Here is a 6,279-nt window from a genome sequence, read left to right on the forward strand (position 1 = left end):
CCTAGGATGATGAGGGGGAGAAAAGACATGGATTGGGAAAGATGTGAAGCAATGCAAGACAACACATTACTGTGTTGGTCACATCTTCGCATGAGCCATGAGGAGAGAACAGGTCACTTGGCAGTGTTGTTTGCTAAGCACATGGAGTTTGCAAAGAGAAACTGCACCTTGGAGCAGCTCACCAAGAGGAGAATTGAGAGAGAGTTTATCCATCTGTGCCCCTTTCATTTCCTGTTGGCCAATGTGCATCCCACAGAGAGCTACCTCCACCATACTTCTGAGTTGCATCAGTTGCCCCCTAAGTGGGTGCTTGGGAAGTCGGATCCCATGGCCTGCCATGTGGCATCTTTATCACAGATGTGGAAGAGGAGGGGCTGTTTGGCACAGGTGGGGATTTAAGTTAAAGAAGGCACATGAGGTTTGTGACCAATATATCCTACATTTTCCCACAGGATTCACAGTGGGAATCCCCAGGCACCAGAATCCCCAGTACTGTCTGAATTCTAAGTAAAATGTATATATATGTGTGTATGTGTATATATATATATATATATATGTGTGTGTGTGTGTATGTATATGTATATATACACATATATATGTATATATACATATACATACATACAGCCTTATGAGAACTTATACATATATATGTGTGTACATATGTGTATATACACATATATGTGTATATGTATATATACACATATATGTGTGTGTATATGTGTATATACACATATATGTGTATATATGTGTATATACACATATATGTGTATATATGTGTATATATGTGTATGTATATATATGTATATATATATACACACACACACATATTAATGTTGTTTTATTTATTTTTGAGAGAGAGAGAGAGAGAGAGAGACATAGTACGAGTGGGGGAGAGAAAAAGAGAGAGGGAGACACAGAATCCAAAGCAGGCTCCAGGCTCCGAGCTGTCAGCACAGACCTCAACATGGGGCTCAGACTCATGAACTGCAAGATCGTGACCCGAGTTGAAGTCGGATGCTCAACCGACTGAGTTACCCAGGTGCCCCTGTATATGTGTATTTTTTTAATGTGGGAGAATAGGGGTGCCTGGGTGGCTCAGTCAGTTGGGCGTTGGACTCTTGATTTCAGCTCAGGTCATGATTTCACGGTCTTTGGGATCGAGCCCTGTGTCCGGCTCTGCATTGGCATCATGGAGTCTGCTCAGGATTCTCTCTCTCTCTCTCTCTCTCTCTCTCTCTCTTCCCCTCTCTCCTTCTCCCCCCTACCCTCTCTCTCTCAAAAAAATCTTTTTGGGAGAATAAAAGCCGCATTCAGGTGTGGTGTGGAGGGTCACACTTTTTCTCCAGAGCTTCTCAGTCATTAAGCTCCGGTATCTCCTGTTGGATGTCCTACATCTATGCCTTTGTTTTCACTCACTCTAGCTTGCGGAAGAGGGTCTGGCTTTTACAATCTATAAGACGCATGATTGTTTGCCCCTTGGCCATCTAACTTGCTGCCCATAGGCAGAAAAAGCAACTCTAAACAAAGCTGGGCATGGTTCTAGTCATGCTAGCACGGAGACAAGCAGAAATTCAGGACCTTGATGAAACTCTTAAGAGGCCAGCACACTTCAACATCCAGATATTTTTCCAGTGTGTCCCTGAGATCTCCATTTAGGATAGATATGTGACCCAAATCTCAGGGATTTCCAACCTTCCTTCCAGGGAGTATCAGACGCCCACTGCCTCCATTTCATGTCAATTTCACCAACCCCCTCTCCCACCCCCCAACCTAGAATCTGCACACTGCATTCCATTTTTGTATTTGAACTGGTTGAACGACAGGTGATAGAAACCAACTCAAACCAGCTTAAGCAAGAAGGAACTGAGAGGTGCAGTGGTTTTACTAACTTGAGGCAGGGCTGAGTTCAAGGGATCAAATAAATGTCATCAGCTAACTCTCACTCCATCTCTCGGGGCTCCGCTTCTCTTTGTGTCTTAGTCCCGTTACCTTCCCTGCCACAGACACACTTTCTCCATGTGGCAGGCAGAGCTGAGTGCCAGAAGCTTCAACGTCATACACTCCTAGTGCCATGGCCTCAAAAGCCAGAGAGCTTTGAAGGGAAAATTGATTGGCTCCACTTAGGTCTCAAACCCATAACTGAACTAATCACATTGGTCAGAGTGATGGAGTCCCCTACCTGGCCCAATGGGTCATGTATCCATTTTTGTGGGGTGGGGGTGGGGGTGGGGGAGGGGGCAGAGGTGGCATTGTGACTGTCAGCCCCATCAAGCACTTACGGAGGGTAAAAAAATTGTCCTGCAGGGTTGGTAAGAATGTGTGATTTGACCTGGCTGGAGTACAGAATGCAGGTGAAGGAGTAGCGAGAGTCAAGTGGAAGCCAGATCCATAGAATGGGCATCAGTTTTATCACGGGAGCAGGAGGGAGCCATTGATGGGCTTTAATAGAGGAGTGACATGATCAGATTTGGGTTTTAAAAAGATCCCGAGGGACAGCTTAAGTGGAGAATAGATCAGAGGAGTAGATACAGGGATAGAGGGTCTAGTTAGGAGGATAGTGCAGTGGTTCTGGTGAGGAAGACTAGGAATACAAAGGAGGGATTGATTTAAGTTGTATTAAGAGCCAAAACGTAAGATGTTTACGAGGTGTCTACCCTTTTCTCTCAGGGTTCAGGCTGAACAAGTCACAGATACTATTCACAAAGCTGGGAACACAGAAGAGATGCAGACTGACAAAAAGACGACTTTGCCTGTGAGACATACAAGTAGACTTGTCTACAAGGCAAGTTATCCAAAAGACAAGTGAAAGGGTGGAGATGCAAATTTGGGAGTCCTAGTCACCTGCAGTCAGCATGCCACACAGGATGATTTAAACAGAAAAGCCAGGGGTACCTGGGTGGCTCAGTCGGTTGAGCGTCCGACTTCAGCTCAGGTCATGATCTCGCGGTCTATGAGTTCGAGCCCCGCGTTGGGCTCTGTGCTGACAGCTCAGAGCTTGGAGCCTGCTTCAGATTCTGTGTCTCCCTCTCTCTCTGCCCCTCTCCCACTCATGCTCTGTCTTTCTCTCTCCTCTGTCAAGAGTAAATAAACATTAGAAAAAAAGATTTAAAAAAAAAAAACAGAAAAGCCATTTGTTGAAAGGGCACTGGGCGGGAGGGGGAGTTAAAGTATTGCCAAGCAGGACATGCAAGCTTGGGAAGTGAGTGGGAACAATGGGAGGCCAGTCCACCAGAACAAAAGCCAAAGTGAGGTGTCTAAACCAGGCAGTGAGAATACTGCTACTTTCACCATCAGTGAAAACCTGCTGTTTCTATTGCTAGGACGAATTCTCCACGGTTCTATTTCTCTGAATCATTTACTTCAGAATCTGCATTTCTGAGGACTACTTGGCCAGGCCTATGTCACATGCCTCTGTCTTAGCTGGTGTGGGGAAAAAAAAAACAAAACGGCCCAACCTTTTCAATGTCTGTCATGGCTCGGCTTATCTACTTGTAAGAAGGAAGGGGAATCAGATTCTAAGAAACCCCAAATTACCAAGGTCTGCTTCAGGTGGGTGCTATTGAGGTTGCTGGTAAGAGTGAGGAGATGAGAAATTGGTGTGGACTAAACTGTTTTCTTATTTATTTACTTTTGTTTTAAAGTAATCTCTACACCCAATGTGGGGCTCAAGCTCATAACCCCGAGATCAAGAGTTACGCGCTCTACACTTCAGCCAGCCAGGTGCCCTGTTTTCTTATTTCAATGGTGAGTGCAAAAAAAGGAGTGCACTAAGGATGCCGGGAAGGGCCCATGTGGGTGTAGGAAAAAATGGGAAAAGCATAGCTCATAGGAGCCAACAGAGGAAAAGGGTGCAGGTCAGGGTGATCAACAAAGCCAAATGACATCAAGCAGTCAAATAAATTAAGCCTAAATATTTCCAAAGGGTTTTTCAGTTCAAAAGTCATTTGCAACTTCAGCAAAAGTATTTTCAGTAGAGATTTTAGGAAGAGGTCACTAGGTCTAAGGCACTAGATTTCAGGAATACATGGAAGGTGAGGAAGTGGAGATGAAGAGTCACACGACTCCCTAGGAGCTTGTGGAAGGCAAGAAACGAATGTGTGACAGTCAGTAGTGTGTGGGATTAAAATGGGACTTTTTTATAAAGGTCGGGCCAGTTCATCAACTTTATGTGCTGAGATCAAAGAGTAGGGGAGAGGAAAAAGTTGAATATCTATGAAGGCGAGGCTTAAGTGAAGGAGCAAAGTTCCTGAAGAGACAAAAGGGAATGAAATACACATCACAATGGAAGGATTTGGAGAGAGACCTCTCTTCTCTGTGAAAGAAAGAGTAGGAGAGATTCAGATGCTTGGAGGGGACTGAAAACTAAGACAGTTTCCTCCTCCGTGCCTTTCTTTTCCCCCTGAAGCAGAATGGGGGACGATGGCAGAAGCTGGCCTGTAGAGAGATTGCTGGGTACGTTGTGGGCCAACTGAGGAGACTGGATTTGTAGTAGACTCCGCATTGGGTACAGGTTATGTTAGCTTAAATGATTTAATCTAGATAAATGTGACTCAGAGACACAAGGTCAGAGGGGCCTGGGAAGCTTTTAGGAACCAGAAACCAATCTCACTGTTTCTGGTCACTGCCTCTAGATGGTTCATTCTCTTTCTGCAGATAGTCTTTCTTCATTTTTCATTTCTCATTTCTCATGGTAGGTGCCGGGAGGTAGGTGCACTATAGCTCCTGAATTTTTATCTCTTCTGTTCAAGAAACCAGTCCAGTTAGAATCATAATCTCTCGTCCCTAATCCAAGGTTCCCAGGAGAGAACATTTGCTTAGTACAGCTTGGATTAGGAATCCACTCACAGTTCAATAAATTGCAGCCATGGTGCCAGGGGTCACATAAAACAAACACAGCCCTGGGGCCCACAGATCTGGAGCGCGAGTGTGGAAAATATAATGCCCAAAGAACAGGGTTCACAGGCTGGACTAACTCAAAACAGTGCCCGCTCACAAGCTCAGCTTTGCAGGATTGGGCGATTTCCTTTATCTTAGTCTAGGAGGGGTGGGTAGAGGAGGTAAACAGCTGGAATTCATAGAGGGGAGATGGGAGGGGGGTGAAGAGGGGAAATCCTGGCAAGTTATGAAATATTGGATTTTGACATTTTACTCATGGGGACAGACCCCCTCTGCTTACCCAATGTACTTATGTTCAAACACTCCCATGCATGCACGGCTTTTAAAAGCTATTATGGGGCCCTTGCTGGGGAGTTGTTTTAGGGAGCAGAGCCAACTCCTTCCCCAAGCACTCTGAGACTAAGGCTAGAAGTCCTGTTATTTTATAGCCCTCACTTTTTTTCAGTTATTATAGATGTAACAAACTAATACTAAGACGATGTTGTGGCCCAGGCTGAGAGCAAGATGAGAAGACTGGGGAGTGGGCATCAAAAAGGAGAGGGAATCAGAAAACAGATGCTGAAGATATCCAAATGTAAAAAACATCACCAGGGATCTTCGAACCGAGGCCGGCTCAAGAGGGATAGATATGACATGTGCTTATATTACTCAGGGCGAAGCTTTCCTTGTGTGTGCTGTATCCAGCTAAAAACAGGGAGTGAGGAAGGAGAGTACAGCTAACATAAGCCTTTCCTCATTAGTGCTGATGGAAAAGAGGGGCATATGGGAACCCTAAGACACCAATTCTGATAAAGATGAAGGGAGATCTGGCCATGTCTTAGGTCCATAACCACAACAACCACAAACACAGCTTCCATTTATAGACTACTTCCTAGTGTCAGGTTCTTATATGTATTACATTGAAACGTATGAAATTGCAGGTATAAGGTTCAAGCTGTTATTTCATGCTCACCACAACAACCCCATTAAAAGGTATTATTGTCCCCAGTTCACAGATGAGAAAACTAAGGCTCAGAGAGTGAAAGTCGTGCTTTGAGGCTTCCAACAGTACTGAAACCAAGCTTTAAACCCAGATTGTTTGAATAGAAGGCCAAAGTGCTTTCCGGCACACCGCAGCTACCAGGGGTGCAGATGAGTTAACCTTAACAAAAGACCCTGAGCTCCGCCTTTGCAAACCTGAGATTCTTAAAGCCCCTCTGGTCTCAGGAAGCCCTTCTCAATCTCTACGTGCCTCCGGCCACTAACGAGGAGAGGCACAGGGGACGGCCTTCCCTGCTCATTCCTCCCAACCACACGGGGCGCCAAGAGCCAACATTCTCTTTCAGAAAGCTCTCCCGTACCCCCACAGCCCCTCTTGTTTTTCCACGCACCCGCCCCAACCCA

This window comes from Panthera leo, chromosome B3 (assembly GCF_018350215.1).
Source record: "Panthera leo isolate Ple1 chromosome B3, P.leo_Ple1_pat1.1, whole genome shotgun sequence".
Classification (NCBI taxonomy): Eukaryota; Metazoa; Chordata; class Mammalia; order Carnivora; family Felidae; genus Panthera; species Panthera leo.